The 21,110-nt window shown below is 38.5% G+C and overlaps 1 protein-coding gene across 1 annotated transcript in view; it reads right to left on the minus strand.

Annotated features, from left to right (window-relative positions):
- LOC149158115 (DEAD-box ATP-dependent RNA helicase 31-like) overlaps positions 1-21,110 on the minus strand; it is a 112,749-nt gene that overhangs the window by 73,140 nt on the left and 18,499 nt on the right. The gene's annotated exons all lie outside the window — the stretch shown is intronic.

Consider the following 21,110-nt stretch of genomic DNA (forward strand, 5'->3'; position numbering starts at 1 on the left):
AGTCTTTCACGAAGCATCATATTCATAATTCACAATCATTACCAATGAATTATAAATTCATCAAATTCAATCTTAAAGTTTCAACTTCAAGCTTTCAAAATTGAAAATTCAATATATAACATTTATCATCATTGATCACCAAAGTTGTACTTGTAAGCTAAGTTTATAACCATTACAAGAAATAATATCTAAGTTTCTAACTATTAACATGAAATGAAATGTTATAAAATGAATTATGAAATGAAATGAAACAACTTTAGTTTTTCACGAAGCATCATATTCATAATTCACAATCATTACCAATGAGTTATAATTGCCAACTTCAAACTTCAAACTTTCATTGTCACAGTCATATATTGTTTACAAAAAATATCATTATGATATGAAAGAGTCAAGAGTCGAGTCAAGGACTTAAGACTCAATAGTTATGAAAACTGATAGAAACTAGAAAAGACAAGTAAACTGTAAATCTATTATCTACTACTGCATGTGGCCCTTGCCACGAGAGTCTACTGTATGAGCAAGTCGTGGTGGTCTTCTAGGAGTCTCCCGCACAGACCGACGACCAGAACTAGAAGGCACATGCCCTCCACGTGAGGGTGTAGATGGAGGTGGCGACAGCAAAGGAACAAGACTCGGAACTCGAGCACTGCTACTGGATGGTGGAGGTGGCATGGCTGTTGCAGCTGCTTCATCTTCATCCCTTATAAGTTCCTCTTCCAGTTCTTCAAGATGTATAGTGCCATCCTCCAAATTGTCATCCTCTGGGTGGTTGTCCCAAATTTTATATGTTGGATCCTCATAAGCCCGATCACAGTAATGACTCAACAACCTCAAGTTGTAGTGCACATAAACCAAGCTTTCTGCCCGGTTTTCATTGAGTCTGTTTCTTTTCACATTATGTATGAAGCTGTAGGTGCTCCAACACCTCTCTGCAGAAGAAGTATTTACAACCTGTGATAGAACTTTTTTTGCCAATTTTGGCAAAAGTCCCTGGCCGCCATATGATTCCCACCATGTGAGAGCATCAAATCTGTCTTTGTCTTCCATTGCATGGAAGGTACCAAACAAACCAGTGCCACTGAAGTATCTGCCTATTTCAAGGCGCACACTAGCACATTCCTCCCTGTCAGGTATCAACTTTTCTAATGCATCCAAATATCCTCTAGTTACCTCTTCATCTAAATGGGGTTTGGTCCTAACCCCACCCCCTGGTGCAGGTTGGCCCAACCAAGATGTAGAGTAGTATTTTGGCGTAAGGATATACGCCAAGCAATGTAGTGGAAGATTAAGTTTATTCCACCGTACACACACACAATCGTGAATCAATTTGTACAAGTCGGGATCATTGTTATGAACAATATCTTTTATTTGCCCCAACATGGTATCCATCTGCTCATACACCTCGCCAATCACTGGTTTATCTGTATCTGCAAACCGAATCATGTGATAAATGGGCTTGGTGAAATCCAATACTTGCCTCACACTTGCCCAAAACATACCATCAAGAGCGGCCTCCTCCACCAGTTCAAAACCTCGCCTGTCAACTGCATTTGTAGCCCTTTCCTTTAATACCTGCCAGTGTGGACTTGATACCATGCTAGCCAATGACTCTCTTACCTTCAAAAGGCGCCTGAAGGTGAGGTAATAGCTACCAAATCTAGTCCTCGCAATCTTCAACAACTCCAATCTTGAGTGACTGCGGAAAAGGCCATGGGTATTGCTATGATTTGTAATAAATTTTATCATTTGTTTTCCTTTCTTGTACAAATCACCAATCCATTTGTATTGTTCATTTTTGTTCTTAACAACATCATGCATCAAAAGGTTCAATGTGTGAACCAAACACCCAGACCAAAATATGTTGGGGTATTTATCCTCAATAATTGCTCCCGTTGACTTACAATTAGAAGCATTATCAGTGATGACTTGGATGACATTATATGGCCCAATACGATCAATTGTTTCAAGTAATGCTTCTGCAATGTTGATGTCGGTCTTGAACTTCTCTGAATAATCATATGCATTTAGAAAGATGGCACCACTAACAGACACAGCAAGAACACTTATCAATGGCTTGCCTTCTACATTTGTCCATCCATCAGATACAATGGACACCCCATGGTCAGTCCAAGAACTTGTCATTCTATTCAAAGAATGTGATATTTTTGCTTTTTCATGATCAAGTCCAATGGTTCTTGCCTTGTCATACCCAAGGCTCTTGTATCCTTTAGGGGCATCATTTATGGCAGAAACCATTTCGTGCCAATAAGGTGAGCGAAGAACATTGAATGGTATCCCACATGCATATAGAAACCTGTAAACTTTTGAATCCACATCATTCCTACACCCTTCATCAAGGAAATCTGATATGGTTCTACGCCTTAAAGCTGGTGACCCTATGCCTCCATATCCACTGCCTTGGGAGGATGCTGACGGAGTTCTTTGTGCATGTGATTGTGAGCTTGGTTCAAAGAAACCGCTTGATTTTTTAGATTTGTATTGGGCTTCCTCCTCTTCCCTTGTGTATTTGGCTCTATCTGTTGCTGACACAGCTCCACAAGTTTTGATTCCTATTTGTTTATCTCCATCCCATGGCCTTTTACCGCAGAGGTGTTTTCCGGCACGGGTGTATGAACCTGTGTAATTATTATTGCAATGGGGGCAATGAAATTTAGTGGTTCCACCCCCTTTCCCTGCTTCAGCCCTATTAACATATTTCCACAATGGGGTTTGGTCTTGTTTAGTTTTTTTAGTTGTTGAATCATGTTCACCCTCCTCCAGCTCCTCCTCACCGGGGTTTTCATCAAATCCACTTTGTCCCCCTTCTTCATCCCCCTCTTCATTTTGACCCCTCCTTTTCCTACTCTCCAGCACCATAATAACCAGAAAATAAAGAAACACAAAAAAAAGCCAAGAAAAAGAAAATGCCAAGAAATATAACTAGGTCCATGATGTTTGAAATTTGTAGTTTTGAATCTGCAAAATTTAATGGGAATGGGAATGAGAAAATTAAAAATGTATTTACTATTTATTAATTTTATTTATTTAGATTCATCATTCTAGAAATAAGTTACTAAGTTACTAACCTACTAAATTACTAAGTTACTAACCTACCTCAAATCCAAGACTCCTTGCAGGCTTGCTCCTTGCTCCTCGGCGCTCGCTCCTCGCTCCTCCTCGCTCCTTGGCACAAGCTCCTTGGCTCTCCTCCAACTCTCTCAAGTCACAATGACTTACAAAAGCCCTCCAAGCCTTTATATAACAAAAACATTTCTTAAAACAAATTTTTTTTACGCGCAGATTTTTTTTCCCACCAGTTTCACTCCCGGTGGCAGCGCGCTTGCTCCGAGAGCAAAAAAAAAAAGCCCGGGACCGATCGCTCCCGAGCTTTATTTTTCGCTCCCGGAGCAACAAGAGTGACGCTCCCGAAGTCGCTCCCTGTTTTGGCAGGGAGCGCAAATTTTTTTCTGGGAGCGCACTCCCGAGTCGCTCCCCCCGGAGCGCGGATTGGGAGCTGGTTCGGGGGAGGGGGGGCGCTCCCCCACAACACTGGGTAGAACCCACATTGATTTCTCTCAAAGGATTATCAAACAATTTTTTTTAAATGGGGAATTTCCTTGTCATAGCATGAGAACATCATTAATCTAAAGATCTATCTCTCTATTAATACGCTCCTACTGAATAATCTAGTTATTTTAGAGCTTGTTTTGTGCTTACCCAAGATCGGAGGTGTCCTCATACGTTCTGGGTTAGCACTTGTATTTTTATTGTATATATTCTAACCAGTTTGTATATAAATCACATATTCCTCTTGTAGATATTTGGATCTCCTTTTATCCTTGCGCAAATATGAAGGAAGGAAGAGGGTTTGGAGATGAATTTTGAAGGGATTTCGATTTGAGGCTTGGGGAAATCAAGAATTTTATTTTTGGACACCCTTTTTCCCTTGGCAGTGGAGAAGAAGAGGGTCATTCCCTCTTTCGTTGCGCATCTTCTCTCTTGAAGCTTGGACATCTATCTTTTAAGGTATCCCCTAGTCTTATTTGTGTTTTTTCAACTCTTATAATCAATTGAGTTTTTCTCCCAAATATACCCAGTCTCAAAGGAGGAAATCTAGAAAACGATTTCCTCTTTTGAACCTAACAAGGCTCCTAGGCCGAATGGATTTTTCAACCCATTTCTTTCAAAAGTGTTGGCACATAATTAAATTTGACTTGTGCTAGATGGTGGACTTTGTGGAGCACTTTTTCAAAATTGATGGTGTAATCAACTTTTCCTTTTTGCTACTAGTGCCTAAGGAGGTAAATCCTTCTTCCTTTGCAAGACTCCACCCTATTTATTTATGCAATGTTTACTACAAGATCATTTCAAAAATTATTGCTACTCACCTAAAAAAAATTCTTCGAAAGTTGATTTCTTAAAAATCAAGGAGGTCTTATTGGAAAAACACAAGTAGTGGATAATATAATATTCATCCAAGAAGCAATACACTCCAGCAAAAGCCGAGAGCAGAAAGGAAAGATAATCAAATTGGATATGGCAAATGCATTCAGTAGGGTATGATGTTCCTTCTTATTTGTCGTTCTTAAACAATTTCGATTCTCTAAAGGAATAGTAAAGTGCATTGTTGCTTTTATCGGGGGAACTTGGATTTCCCCTCCTAGAAAATGGAAGATCGTCGAGTTTCTTTAAAGCCTCACAAAATCTCCCACCCTCCCACATTTTGTATATCATTATGGCAAATCCTTTGAGTAGGATTGGATTATGAAAGATAAATGGGGTTATCCCAAAGGCATCCATTACTTGGGAGGAATAAAAAATATAAACCGCTCAAAATTTGTTGAAGATTCCCTGGGTTTAGAAGGAGCCTTGACCCTAATAGCCTCTATATTTACATCTAAATTGGGTAATTTTGTTGTAGCTTCAAGGGATCTTATTAAATTAGAAAATAATAAAAATTAAAAATTAAAAAACAATTATATACCTAGAACACTAGCAAGACCCTCTTCTTAGAACTCTTAGCTTTCCACTCATTGAAGTTTGGACGAAATTTAAATATTTGGGTAGGCCTGTTAGTCTTAAATTGTTTCCTCATACCTCTTGGCTCCCTATCCTCTCCAAATTCAAAGTTAAATTTTCAAAATGGGTGGAGCACTAGTTGAATCTAGCAAGACATCTGTCTTGATTAACTCGATATTTTATACTCTTCCCCTCTTCCATTTCTCTGCACTTATAGTATCGACAAGGATTCATTTGATGATGGTACAAGAAATTAGAAAACTTTCATGGTAGGGAGGTAGATCAAATTCCAAATAATTCCATTTAGTTGATTGGGTCGTGGTAAGGACTCCTAGGTGTCATTGTGGATTGGGAATTTGACACCCTTCCCTTATGAATTAGCTCTATGAGAAAAAGAATTGTGGAGACTTGCATCATAACAAAATGATTGGTGGATGCAATAATTCATCATAAGCGTTTCAAAGGGAAACGAAAATCTTACTTGGATTGCCTTGTCCTCAACCCTAAGACCTCTTCATCAAGGATATTTTTAGCCACATATCCTAGTCACTACCATTCCCCACCTTGGGATGAGCAAGACTATCACCTAATACTTTCATGTGGATGCATCAAATCAAAACCACAAACAACAGGCAAGAGTTCAGGGTGGACCAAACAATAGAAGGGAAAGACCTCAAGTCTCTTCTTAGCATCCCCCTCCAAGGGATTGGCAAATACCACCAAGAACAATTTGGCAATGCCAAACTATTCATCAATCCACATGTCCTTAGTGCACAAGAGGGACCAACTCAAGACAATTCCAGAGCAAGGCACCCTTGACTCGTCTAATTACCTCCCAATTCCATAGGAGTAGCCAAAGATCTATTCAGAGTTTCTTTCTTTCAACGTTAAATGCAAGGAGTGTCTCTTATTCCTACATCCCCCAAGGATCACACAATCAAACCCATCATTGATTCCAGAGGAGTTTGACAGCTAGCCAATGCCCAATTCACCTCCCTCGCCATCAGTCACCAGACTCAGGAGCCCTTGACATCTTTAGCTCCATCATCTGATCTTCCTATCTCACTCATTTTTTCTTGGCAGGCTATTGATTATTTTGTATTGTGCCATGGTCTTGTATATGTGTGTCACAGTAACACAACCACTTGTTTCTTTCTTTCCTTACGTTATTTTCAACATTTTCTAGGACTTGCACTTGCACTTCCACATTATAATCACACTATTTGTACTCTTATCCAATTCCATTGACCTATTTTTGTGGTCATTTATTGATAAATTATCTTATCTATCTTGGGATGCCATGGTTTGTGCCATGCATGTAAATCCTAGAAAAGAAAATGGCATTTGGTATGATGATGGTTATTATAGCTATTGTTGTAGCATTAGAGTTTCTACAATATTAAAAGGTATGGAGAGTGCTACTAACGCCTTGAATGATTTTGGAGCCTTGTTTTTGTTGAATGTGAGTCTAGGAAGAGATCATGGAGACACTAGCTTGATGTCTTGAGCTTCATTTGATGCCTTACTTGGAAGAAGACTTGCTTATGTATCCTTGGTGTTCCATGGATGTCTTGGCGCTTGTATCAATTCAGGAGTTAAAGACATAGGATTTGAGACCTATAATATTATGATGGACATGTGGATTTGAAGGCTAGCACTGGAATTGTCTTGTCATGCAGTTATGTTCTACAACATGACTAGGATTTTGTGAAACCTATTGCCCCCTGATTCCACACCTAAGGTTAACATGGAGGAAATCCCTAACTCCACTTGGTGTGGCCTTGGGAGCAAGCTATGCATTGGGGCTATCAACCAATTCCCAACTTCTTCGTCTAGGCTCTCTCTCCTAGATGAAGCCAAGGCAGGTAGACCCTAAACAAATCTAAGACTTGGTTAGTGATACTAAACAAGCTCTAGGAGATGTAAGATTAGTTAATCAAGAGATACAATCAACCATCAAATTAAAACATGTGAGTACTTCAACAAGTAAATGATATGACCATGAGCATGTAAATATGTAAAGTAAATAGATAAGCAATGATATCAAGAAGAGAGATCCTTTGCAAGAATTGAATTAACAAGACCAGTGCCAAGTAAGTAAATTTGCAAGAAGATAAATGCTCAAGTAAAAATTACTTGTAAAGCAAGAACATGTAAATGAAAGATAGCAAGTAAAAATACAATTTGCACTTGAAAGTAAAATAGTTCACATGAAATATACTTTAAGGAAAAGTTGCACCAACGAAAGATATTCCAAGATAAGTGAGGAAGTTCCAAATACTCTCAAGGTAAACAAGTGACTTTCAAATGAAATGCTCCAAATATAAGAATGTAAATACTTGTGAAAGTTAACCCAGAATACTTGCAAAAATGTGAAATGCTTCTTGAAAAGTAAACAATGAAACTTGATCAATAATATGACATTCAAGATAGCATGAACATGAAATGATATTGTAATGATGTGATGTAGAGATGCTCCTGGTTTATTTTATTAGGCCTATTCTAAGGTGAGACTTCTTCTTTAAACTTTCACCGTTGTAAGTATAGGGATGGTTGCAATGGGCCTCAAGTTGAGAAACTTAGCTTCATTAATGAGTATTTGCCTAGTCCCTCAAGGCAACCCACATGTCAGCACTACAACATTGGACAAGTCAAACCTGAACTACTTGATCGCATGTTTACCTTTCTCACAAATTTGGGAAAAGAGTATTGAGGAAGGGATTCTAGTAAGTTACGTACACAAATCTAAATCATGCAAATTGGAAATTAGATTGTAACAAGTGAATGAAAACTAAACTAACCAATTAGATATCACTTGCATGTAAATGAAATCAAAATATTCAGAGCATGCACAAGTGAATGATTAGCAAGTAGTGATAGCTAAAAGAAATGAACCACAAGATAACCACTTAGCTTAAAATTTAGTGAATGAAATAAGAATGAAACTAGATCCATTACATTAGCATCAAATTAGAAATTGCATGAAACTAAACTAAATTGTAGAAGGACATTAGCATGGAAATGAAATTGAATTTGTTTGAGGAAATTAACATGCAAAAATGAACAACTAGCGAAAAGATGATAGCTAAGTGAAATGGAAATGTAAATGACCACTTAAACTCAATTTCAAAAATGTATCAGTAAATGGGGAAAGTTGCACACAATTAGATCATTAGTATTACAGTGAAAAAAGATGGAAATAAAATTAATTGTACTTGCATGAAAAGGAATAGGTAGAAATAAAAAAATGACAAACAAACATGATCTCCTTCTCTCAAAGAAAGAAGGATGGGATGCCAAGGGAAAATCCCAAGCTCCCAAAGAAAAATTAGCTCCTTTTTATTATTAGTTAGTGATGTGATGGCCCTCTTATAGAAATGAGGAATTAGCTTTAGAAGATCTTACAATATGAGCTTTAAGACCAAAACTACTCTATCCCCAAAGGTACAATATGTGATTAAGAACTAGTTGAGAAAGGTTACAAAAGAAAAGGCCTAAAAGCATTGAGTGAATAATGAGATACGAGAGTTACAATTCCTCAAGCATGTGAGGTTCTAGAAGAAGAAATGATGAATGGTGAGGAGAGAATGTTAAACTTGAAAGTTCAAAGATGAAAGTGCTCCAAGGCATGCGGTTTGATTCTCCCTCTCAAACTTGAAATCTCTCAAAGCCTTCTCCTAATTCGAATCACCTCCAATAGCTATGCAAAATCGAATAGGACACGTTAGCATGCAAAGGAGAAGAAGAGCTTAAATATACAAGAGGAAATCGAATACATGAGATGGAAGAAGTTATGAATCCAACACTAAAGCAAATACACTTATATTACAACAATCTCATCACTAAAATCAACTCGCATGAGTTGATCTAATGCAAGAAAGATGGATCTAAGCCCAATGATCTAGCCTTATATGCTTGACATGAAATGAAGCACAATTTCAAAGTAACCAATACAAATTAAATTTCAAATTTGATGGAAGGAAGAATGTGAGGCCTACAAAAACCCCCTTTATTGATTGTTAAACGATGTCCTTGGAAAATGCTAGCTAGAGTGACTTGTGAGCTCCTTGAGGTCTTTGGAGATGAATAGTCCAATCGAAGACGTCCCCAATCTTTAAAGGGACTTAGTAACTTGTCTTGAAAACGATAAACACTTACAAAACCAATTGTAAGTGCAAAAGGAGTCTTGTCATATGAAAGCCAAGTTGAATTTGTTGTTCAACTGAGAACAACAAATTACAACAAGAGCTCAGGACATGGCAAGCTCAAAGGAGATTGCAAATAGTTACAAATCTCCGCTCCCTACACAATAATGCCCTTAGGCAATGCACAAAATCAAGTAGTTATGCAATATAAACTCAATAGAAAAATAATCATAGCATGAAGAACAAAACAATGACACATTTTACCTCATCCTCAAGCAATAGCATCACAAGACAAAGAAGTATACCCCCAAAGACTTTCCTTTTATTGCAATAAAAATTCGAGTATAGTTACAACCAGCCTCAAGCTTCCAACCGTGGGCAAATGGGAACTTTCATGGTGGATTTATACAAAAATGGGAGAAGATCGCAATGAAGAAGTCCAATGACAAGTGCAGAAGATGACAATCTCAATGAAGGAAATCAAATCACAAGTGTAGAACTGCCAAGACAAGTGTGGGATCGAACTGCTGGTATGTGGCATCAATGGACAACGTATTCCCTTCTCGAATAAACGTGAGTTCCTTGAGGCTTCCATGTGTGGTTTCGAATGGGGGGAAGGTGAGATCAACTCCCACCAAATCCTCAACAAGAGGCCATGAGTTAACACCTCTTCAAAGTGCCAAACCATGTGCATGTAGACTGCTGTTGTAGGAGTTGTATGCGGTTGCCTTCATGTGCTATGTAGAAGTTGAACTGAAGTGTTGTGCCAAGTGTGGATGGTGTAGGTGTGAGTGGAGACCAAACTCTAACACTTTTCTCAAATCAAATCTTTGCTAACTCTTCCTCATCCATGCATTGACCACCTTAGCAAAATCGAGTTGCCATGTCAGCAAATCGATCCCTCAAATTTGGCTCACAAACTGAACTTACTCAAGTGCATTAACTTATTGATGAGGAGTGATGCCATATCACCATTTGACTTTTCCTTTGACTAACTTTTGACTTGATTTTATTGTCAATGTCATTTCCACTTCATTTGTCATGTGAAAACATTTATTATTTTCTCCACTTATTAATTTTCTGGCAATTTACTTCCAAATTTCCCACTAGTCTTAGGAAAAGTGAGTTTTGAGGGGCTATAAGTGACTTTTTGGCCCCCAAGGAGTGTCGTAGAAGAATGTTTAGGTGGAGAGGATGAATTTTGAGTACTCACACACCTTCAACATCTCCTAGCATCACTTTATTATAATTTACATAAAAATAAATTTCAAAATTGAGACATGTGGGAAATTTATAATTATTAACAATTCCTATCTAGACTTACTAACTTAGTCAAATTCCGCTAAACTTTACAAATGACCTAGCATGGTAATATACATCGACCATAGACACTAAGAAGGACCTAAGGCTCAATCTTCAAGCCATCGCCCCAGCTTTGGGGGTATGCATGAGTGAAAAAACTTAGTTGTCACTAAAAAGTGAGAATAATTAGCTAAGTGAAAGAAAAAAAAACAACAAGGTATACTCACTAGTCGATCAAGTCACAAGTCTCCTAGGCCTTGTTAACCACTCAAGTTTCACTTGAAGATTTGTCAAAGACTCCATGATCAAAGTCCAATTGAAGCATTCTAACATCATCAGAGCATGACAGAATTTCAAAATTCAGGAATTTCATCTACTTCTTCTCTTCAGTCTATTGTACAAATTTATCAACCCTACGGGGATATTGTAAACATGATTATAATATGATAAAAAAAGAGTCATGTAAAAGGCCTAGGTACCTTAAGACTATACTAGCAAGTGAGTTCACTCTAGGGAGTTTTTTTTTTCCTCAACCCATTATTTGTGTTTTTTCAACACTTATAATCGGTTGAGTTTTTCTCCCAAATATACCCCAAAGCCAGAGTGTAGCTTGATTGTAGAACTTTAGGTGAGTCATAGTGTATAAAGTCAATTTATATGGCCATACTGGATCATCTCTAAAGTTTCGCAGAATTTGGTTGAGCCTAAGAGTAAATTTTTAATTGTTAAAAATTTCCCGCTAGACAAAAATTTTATGTGTAAATTTGATATAAGATGTAATAATTGTTGTCTATAGAAGTTGTAGGGCGTATGACTAATCAAAATTAGACCTATACACCTCAATTCTTTATTTAGAAACACTTTGAGAGTCAAAAAATATGTATTTACCCCTCAAAACCCATTTTTCCAATATATGATTAAACCATCTCATGCACATTGGATTGTTGCAGAGCATGTCCGGAGATACCTGCATGTGACCATCAATATGGGATTGAAATTGTTAATTTTAGGTATGTTCTATGCTTAGAGCAATTTATTTCAATTTTCACAGTTAGCTCAATATCTTTTCCAGATTAGCAATCACATCAGCATTAAAGTAAACTACAAATAGAACATAAACATAAATCACAGAAGACAAGCCAAGACAAGAGGACACAAGATGTGGCGCTAGCCAGGGACAAACCCCAATGTGGGGAAACCCTTGATCAATTCTTCTTATATGTTTTTCAACAGTTCAGAAGAGAGAGAGAGATGGTACATTTACAACAAAAGTCAACACTTTGACTTATCTAGATAAGAGCATAGATCATCTCTAAGAAGATGATACATGAGATCAGTTGAAGACATGTTGCTTCAACTGATTCTCCAAGGTGACTCCTTTACCTATCATTGTGTTGCATCTCGTCATCATGTTTCACCTCACCGTGCTGCACCATGCAGCCCATGCTTGTTGTCCCATTGTGCCACTGCTGCACAATGACATGGCAGTCCCATCATTGTTCTGTCTCATCATGTTGTTGTCCCATTGAATGTTGTGGCACAATATCATTGTTGCTAGCACTATTGTCCCATCACAGCTTGTTATCTCAGTATACTTACAGCAACCCAGCATTTTTGTTGTCCCTACAGCAACATAACATACTTATGCTTCTCCAAATATGTATGTACCATTGCCTAGCTGTCCTAGTTGTACTGCTGCACTGTTGTACCTAACAGCAATGCCCAAAACACTGCTATTTTGGGCATATGGCAGCCTTGCTGTCTTGTTGTCCATTCATCATGGTTCCACCATGCTCCATTGCCTCGCTGTCCACACCACTGTTGTATTGCTGCTTATGTGGTGACTCGTTAGGGCATCTAGCAGCCCTTACACACCCAACCGAACAGCCCCTAAAATCTGCCCAATTTGCCCTTAATTAATGCGGTTGTCCCCTTCGCTACAATTCTGGGCAACCTTCTAGCCCTTAATAATGGCTCTGCCCTCCTCTCATTATAGTGGCATCCTACAGCCCTTAGAACAGGCATGCATCAACCTTTCTATAGGACTGTTCCACCCTCTACAAGCCCTCAAATAGCTCCCTTTCTCCTCGACCTTCTAGCAAGATACTTGGCCTCCTTTCATCCCTTCAGTCTTCCTGAAATGGCTTCAAAACAACCCTATTTCACCCACGTTGAATTGCCTCTTCTTGTTGCGGCCCTAAGCTTCAAACTTCGGCCTTTCTCCCTACAAGAGCACCCAAACAGCCTCTCTTTCCCATGTTGTCTAGGGCAGCCTCTTTCTTGGTTGTGTAGAGGCCAACGTATAGGCTAGGGCTTCTTCTTGATAGCGTAGATACTAGGGTTGTCCTCCTTGTAGCGTTAGGGCTTCTCACTTGACTACGTCCTCTAGATTAGGGCAGTGTTCTTCTTCTTGATTGCAGCTACAGCAGCCTCAATCCTCCAACATTTAGGGCTTCCACTCCTAGATTTCTCTTCCACTAAAACCCAAGACAAGTGGAGAGAAATCAAGATAGAAGTGTGTATAGAAATGACTATCAAGTCAGCTCCTTTTATACTAAAACGTTGAGCACATGTGGGGTATATTTGGTTGTTGGCCGACCTTGACGAATTGTCTTATAACACAAATAAATTCATAACTCCATGAATACTTATTGGAATTGGATGATCTTTAGATCAATCCTACACCTCTCAATGAGAGGGATCCAAGAAAAATATCAGATGCCATAAATAAGATGACCCACATGGAGTTTGGACCTAGTTGCAAATTTAACAGAAATCGATTGTTGGTGATATAAGACTACATGGATACTCAAATGTTGATTGGGCTAGTAACTCTACTTATAGAAAAAGCACATCTAGGTGTTGCTTTCGCTTATAGGATCTTCCATGGCATCTTGGATGAGAAAAAAGAAAAAATTTGTAGCCCTCAGCATGGTTGAAATTGAGTACATTGTTGCTAGCATGGCTAATTGTGAGGCAGTATCGCTGAGGAAGCTCTTTGGAGAGTTGTTTGAGCATCTTTTGGACACAAAAGTAATTTACTGCAATAATAAGAGTGGGATTCGACTTGCTGAAAATCTCGTGTTCCATGACAAGTCAAAGCATATTGAGATCAAATATCACTATTTTCGGGATATGGTGCACAGACGAGCCGTAAGACTCCATATAGCGACTAATGACCATATTGCCGACATTGTTACCAAGCGTTTGTCGAAAGGAAAGTTCATGTTTTTTAGAGAACATCTTGGACTGACAAACATGACCCTTCCTAGAGAGGGTGGTCATGGATGATGAGGCTTGGATGTGTGAGATCCTTGTCATGTGTTGACAAGTGGATCCCCCTAAGCAGTGATGAGCCTTGGATGTGTGAGATCCTTGTCATATGTTGACAAGTGGATCCCCCAAGCAGTGATGAGCCTTGGATGTGTGAGATCCTTGTCATGTGTTGACGATTGGATCCCCCCAAGTAGAGATAAGACTTGGTTGTGCGAGATCCTTGTTGGTAATCCCTCCAAGTGAATATAGGATGATGGATGAATCTCCCCAATGATGATTCTTCTTCATTAGATTGTAACATCATTGTTCCAAAGCAGGAATCCATGTGTAAAATAGAAATTCCTCCCTAGCTGAGAGGGAGCATTGAAAATTAGCAACTAAGGGATGAATTTCCTTGAATAAAATTTCATTTCTGACTATTCTAGAGAGACTTTCTAAAAATAGTAAGTCACCTTGTTTCAATTGGTAATCATATATATATGATGGAAAATTAATTAACTTATCCTTAATCAATCTCAATTGTTTAATTTTTAATTTAATCATCAATATATATATTTAATATTATTATTATCCTTATGATATTAAATATTATTATTATCCTTATGATATTAAATATTATTATTAAAATGAAAATCCATGTCACTCTCTCCTACTTGGCACTCAATCATGCCACTTCACATCTCTCTCTCTCTCCTTGATGGCAAATCGAACTCTCTCTCATTCAATGATATGTTACTCTCTTCCTCTCGCCTTAATGCTCTTACGCGCTTCTTACACTCTCTTACACACTTTAATGACTCATCGTAAAAAAATTCGTCCTACACCTCTTTAATGCATATGTTACACTTCTCCTTAATGGCATGAGTTACTAAGTAATGTGTACTCCCTCTTGATGGCACAAGTTACTAATTCAAACATACCTCATTTATGGCATAAGTTACACTCTTATTTTTGCATATGTAACTCCTTAAGGCATGGGAGTTACTCCTTCGTGAATTCGACCTCCTTGCTCTTCCTATATATTTGTGCCTCTCATCCTCTCTATCACTCACTTGTGCATTGTGAATGGAGTGTACAAAATTGAGAAAGGGAGAGCTAGAGAGGCTAGAGAAGAATTGTGTGTATGTGAGAGAGAGAGAGTCTTGAAGAATAAGAGCAGATCTTAATGAGCCAAACTAATTCAATGTTTGCATCAGCTACAGCTATCAAAGATCTTCTTCACATTTGGGTGAACTTCTTTCTCTTATTGTATTTTGTATCTTTGTTGAACATTTGATTTCTAATAGAAGAAGAATTTGGTTGTGTTTTCCCCTTGTGGGTTTTGCCCTGGTCATTGGACCTAAATTCTCTGTCTCCTTGTGTTCTTGGTTGTCTTCTATTTTGCATATGGTTTATATGGTGCATGTTCTATCTACAATTGCTTAACTAATATTGCAGAAGAAAAAAGTTTTGGAATAAGTAATTGTTGCATCATAGAACTTCAGAATTTCAAGATTTGCAAGTATTGTGATTTCATTTGAGCATCTATTTCTTGCAAAAATATTATTGGCACTGGTCTACTAATGTATATTTTCCTTGCAGGATCTATCCTGTTCAATCTACTTGATTTATCTTCATTGTTATATGCCCCTAATTATTTGAAATTGCTAAATTAATCTAAATTCAAGATACAATTCAAGTTGTTAATTTGGTGAGGGCTTAACTAAGCTAATTAATATCATAATCTCCTAGAACTTATTATCTTTAGCAAGATTTCCTTTTAAAATCATCCTTAGGGACCACCACCCTTGGTTTAGCTAGTAGAGAACATAAAAGGAGAGAGTTGGGAATAGGTGGCAGTGCCTTCTCTGAGCATTGCCATAGAGAACACACCATGTGGGGTTGAGGATTTTTCCCACATTTCGAGGTGTGAAATTTCATGAACAACCAAATTGTTACAAATAGATGTATTCATCATGCTAGAGACATTTCTACAACTCCCCGCAGAGTTGCGGAATTTGAGGACAAAAGAAGAAAGAGGAGAGAGAATGGGGTTAAAATTTGATGTACACTCTAAATCATGGGCTATGGAGACTTCATATCTACGAAGTTCAACTCAACAGTCAACAAAACCTAAAAAAGACAATATTGCTAGTGTGGATAGCTTATGTGATACAAGCTTATTGTATGTGTTGAGGGCTTCTCGATGTTGATGCTAGCTTCCAACAAGTGATAAGCTTTGATTGGGAGTGATTCCTAGCTAGGAGGAGTTGGTGGTTAAGTTTTTCCTATGATTTCCATAGCTAGGGTTTGAGGAGTTTGACTCGTACCAGCTTCGTAATAGAGTTATGGTATGTACTTGTTATTCATATATATATATATGAAGTTTCCAACAGTCCAAATATTGTGTACTTGCAAACTTGATCAGTTTATGTTATCTTCTTAATTGAGTAAATTTCACCCTTTGTTGTTAATGTTGATTTGACATAACATATTGTTGAAATGCTTAATCTGCATGACAGAGAAGCAGGCATGTTGTTGTGATAATCCATTGTAATAAAACATTTCAGATTTGTTATATGCCTTGCAAAGTATGCCCTAAGGATTGTAGCATTGTAGTATTGAAATACATTTATATTGTATTCATTCTCTTGGTATGCCGCGTGGAATTAGGGGCTGAAGGGAAGTGATATATTACTATTAGAATTTCAGTTAATCCCTAAGGCTGAAAGTTCAAAGGGATTAAATCCAGGAAACCTCGAAATTGCATTAATTGTCTAATTCTTGAAATTTCACCACATGTCACCGGGATGTTGGAATTATTGGTGTAACATGGACATGCATGTCCCATTCGATGTATCATTATGTACTTGTAATTATGGCTAAGGCTATATTTTAGTTATTTATTGCATATTAGTTTAGTGGGTAAAGACAACCTAGCCAAACTTGATATCTAGGCTCAATAACCCCTCTTGAGTGTGTGCCCTTGCTATGTTGGCCCATAAGTCCTCTTGGGAGGAGCCTCAATTGAGTTATCTATAAATATTCAACTGAAGCTTTCATTTGTATCATCTAATCTTGTGATCTTGATCTACAATGCAAAGTGTGATGAGCCTAAGAGCATTTATCCTTGGCATTTAATTGGCATTTTTCTTTTGGGCACACTTCTGCATTTATGTTTTCAGCACCCCTGTGCTAGGTTTCTACACTCTCTCTAGAGCATTAGATCTAGCTCTCTCTAGCACACTCATGAGGAGGTTATTGCAAAGTTTGGTTGAGATTTGTTTCCATCAAATCTCTTGTTGACCCTTGTAAATTTCAGCACTTTTGAATTATTTCCCTCCATTCTGAGGTTCAATCCTTTTATTATGTAGAAGATGGACTCTACTACTCAACCTACAAGACACTCATCTTCTATTCTACCCTTGAAGAGGATGGGGCCTTCTACATCCTTCTTCTCAAAGGGGGTGTTTGGCCTAGACCATGGTGGGGTGCTAACCAATTCAAAATGTGCAATGTTTTGTTGTCGAATGCTACTCAATCTTATGGTCCCTCTACTTCACTCCATAAAAGGCCAAACCCCTTTCTTAAGATACCTTGTTGAGCACCATCAATCCCTACTAATTCAAGGTCAACTTTACATGGAAAAGGCCTCAAATGATCCAACCAATAAGCCCAACCTTCATGTCATAAATGCCAATGAGCTTTATCTACTTCATCTCTCATGAGTTGACTTGTCTCTCCAATAGCTTTTAACCAACTATGGTATATTTATGTTCTTGGATATCAAAATCTTGCAAGCCCTTTCTACAAGGGGATGCTATTATTCACCCTCGTACTGAGGGATTTTTCATTGTGAATTTTTTTGTAGCTAATGACAAAGACAAGGTGTTGACAATGGTTACCAAGTTTGGGATTGTGTTGGGTTGTTCATGCATCCTTGGCACCAGTTATTTGATCCCTTCACAAAGGTCTTTATCTTTTATTCCAATTTTGATGAGGATTTTGAATCTCCCTCTCCATTTTTTATAATGAGGATCCCTTCCAAGAAATTGGGGATTTTCTAAAAAAAACATTTTGGTCTTCCTCAAGTTCATTTCAATCATACTTCAACCTTCACAAAGATTTGCATTAAGATGGATCTCGATCCCCTCCTTCAAAAGGAAATCCTATTTATGTTAATGAGGATCATTTGGAATTAGAAACCAGATAACGAACAAGTTTCCTTCGAATGTAGATAACATTTTGAGACTAGCTGCATGTCCATCACTTGCCCCAAGTGATTTTCAAAGGTTGCCCATCCAAAGGCAACAATAAAAAAACTAAGAAAGATTACAAGACCTCCTAATAAAATGGGGCAAAGTTGCAACACCATGTCAAAATGAATGGCCCCGCAAGAGGAGGGGGTCTACCCTTCAAGGTCACCAACAAAATATCCCTGACTAGTAAAGAGGATGTCATTGGAAAACATTACTTCTTTTTAAAAGTTCTTCGAGGGGACACATTGATCCACTTTCTTTTCCTCCTTCTGGGAATAGCAAAAGCTAAAAAGAAAGGAACATAAGGCAACATCATACAAATGTTGTTGAAGAAAAAAGCCACCAAAAAGTTAACCATTGAACAAAGCCAAGAAGCATTATTCTTTATGAGGCATACTAAGGTTGAGCTTGGTTTTGCCTTCATATAAGATAAATTTGCCCATCATGTATCGTCAAAGTGATGTACTCGTAACCCTTATATATTAATAGAAAAGGTGGATTTGTTCATGTTAAAAACATAGGGATATGTTTACCACTACCAAGCATACAACCATGTGTCCCCTTTGCAATGGATTAATACTAAATTTTATTATTTGCATATGAAGTGTATTGTAGGCTTCATTCAATGACAAAATATATGTGAAAGAGGTGCTCCTATGTGGGTGACATCTACAATTTGTTGAATTGCCAATAACAATATAGACATAAAAACACCCCGGATGCGGGTGGTCGCTAGACACTTGGCGTATAAGGCTTGTCCAAAGGGCAGGTGTCCGCTCGGACGAGCCACGCATGACGGGAGGACACACCATCAATTCACCAACCTGCAGCATTTAAGGAAGGGAGTAAAGGGAGTTGACAGAGGCGTCCTGTCGACATTCAAGGCGAGTCTTGAGAAGCGCAACATGGCGCTTCATAACCGCATTCTCTCGGACATTCTTCCGCCATTCCTTTCTGCAACTGTTATGTTCTTGCCGGAGGTGACGGAGGTTCTGAACTTCGACTGTCATTCTTGCCCAGAATGTGAATGTGGGTGTGTTGCTGCTGAAGAGTGGGGCAATTGGCAAGCTCACAAGCAAGCCAATTGCGCCTCTGAGAATTTGGCAGCGCCTATCTATCCGCGTCTATCGTTAGCTCTTGTTCTGGCTTCGTTAGAAGGTGTGGAGGCACAGAGTCTCAGCTCTTATCCGCGTCTATCGTTAGCTCCTGTTCTGGCTTCGTTAGAAGGTGTGGAGGCACAGAGTCTCAGCTCTCATTCAAGCTTTGAGAAAGAGGGTCAAGGCTCTGCGGCCACAGCTTTTGGCAATTGGGAAACAAAGACCTGGTCTGGCAGTATTTCTGTGCCAACAACGTTGTTACATTGTGGAATTGTGCGCTCTGTTCAGAAGACCAGCATGCATCGCAATCGCGGAAGGGGCAACAGTGGTAGGGGAGGTTATAGTGGCAGAGCCCCCTCGACTTCTTCCTCAATTGAGGAAACCTCTGAGTGCAGAAGGCCGAGGGGAAGGCCCCCGGGCAGAGGCAGACTGGGGGAACCTCCTGCGCGCATGGATTGTGGGCATACGGAACACCCAATGGTGAGATACCGCCTCCCCTGCACCTTAGCCAATTCTACTTTCTTTGTGACTGTCTCTGTGGAGCATTGCAGCAATCCCTGGGAAGATGAGGATGGCAACCCACGGGCCAACCCTCCGCATGTTCCTGGGATTGTTCCTACGGTGGATATGGAATTCCCTGCTGTTGAGATGATGCGGCCCTTACATGACCCGGGAGCGAGCCTGAGAGAACCTGTTTGTGACTCAGGCGCTGGCCCAAGCGACCGTAGAACGCACAACCTTGGTAAAGCTATCCTACAGCCTCCATGCTGCAAGGCAGAAGATGAACCGCAGACCACTGATGAAGATTGACATGCCCAGCTCGCGCTCCAGGTTTTACAGCAAGAATTTTTCTCAGTCAGCTTCCAATGCAGTTATATATGAGTCTGTCACTCTGTCTCTATGTAATTGTGTCGGTTTTATGTTATCTCTGTTCTGTGTCGATGTTCTTCAAGTGTTTTTGTCCATGTGTCAGCTACATGAGTGTGGCTCTAAGTCTTTGTCCATGTGTCCTATGTAATTCTGGCATGAATTCTCAGGTGTCTACTGTCTGTCCTTGGACAAATTTTACAGGGCCGCGGCCCCGTTGTAATTTTCACAATGTAACTCTGCTCTTGCTGTAATATAATAGTTTAGCTTTACTTAGAAAAAAAAAAAATATAGACATAAAAACACAAAATAAATAGGTGTGTAATAGAAACATGTACCTTTAGCAAAACACCCTTTGAATAACATCATTAAAAACAAATTTCAAACATCAGAAGTGCCAAAAGTTATGAGGAATATTCATATTATCATACATTAATATGATCCATGAAATGTTTAATTTTAAAATATCATCATGTGTTGAAGTTTTAACATTTGAATGATGAAATCTTCCATTTTGGCTTTTTATGCAAATCTAAAATTATGTTTTATGGCTTTATGGTTATAGCTTCCATATAAATGTTTAAAATGTAGATGCTAATTCAATTGTTCTTAAAATTCCTGTTTTTTTAGAATTTTGCCTGTATATTAAATTATAAGTACATATATTTTTGTAAAATTGTATATTGTTAGACCCACGAACCCTAGATTCAGGACTGCTGCCACACCTACACCCAATATTTCCAACAGTTCTAATACTCACCCACAAATCATATAACCTTGGGGTCAAGTGCTAGAATAATATTTTGCAAACACCTTTTGTATTAGTTGGATCATGTTTACCTGAGTTATGTAGTATATGTTATCAACATTGTTATAATGATTAACTTATCATGCACTTATAGATAATGAATCACATAGGCTCATATATATTTGCAGATTAACATCTATTGTGCTATTTGCTCAAGCAATGGAGGTTTCAAAATATTCTACCTAAGAAAGAAATGAACAAATGAGCAGATGCTTTCATCTTTAAGCTGCCAAGAATAATCTATTGCTGACATTTTATCTTTCAGTCATGATTATAGAAAATCAAGCACCAAGGGTCATTACATCATTCTGATTAATCATCAGATGGTAATAGTGGCATGCCATTCAAAAACAAT

This window comes from Pinus tabuliformis, chromosome 5_2 (genome assembly GCF_031772625.1).
Source record: "Pinus tabuliformis cultivar Carrire ecotype Pingquan chromosome 5_2, CPIR1, whole genome shotgun sequence".
Classification (NCBI taxonomy): domain Eukaryota; kingdom Viridiplantae; phylum Streptophyta; class Pinopsida; order Pinales; family Pinaceae; genus Pinus; species Pinus tabuliformis.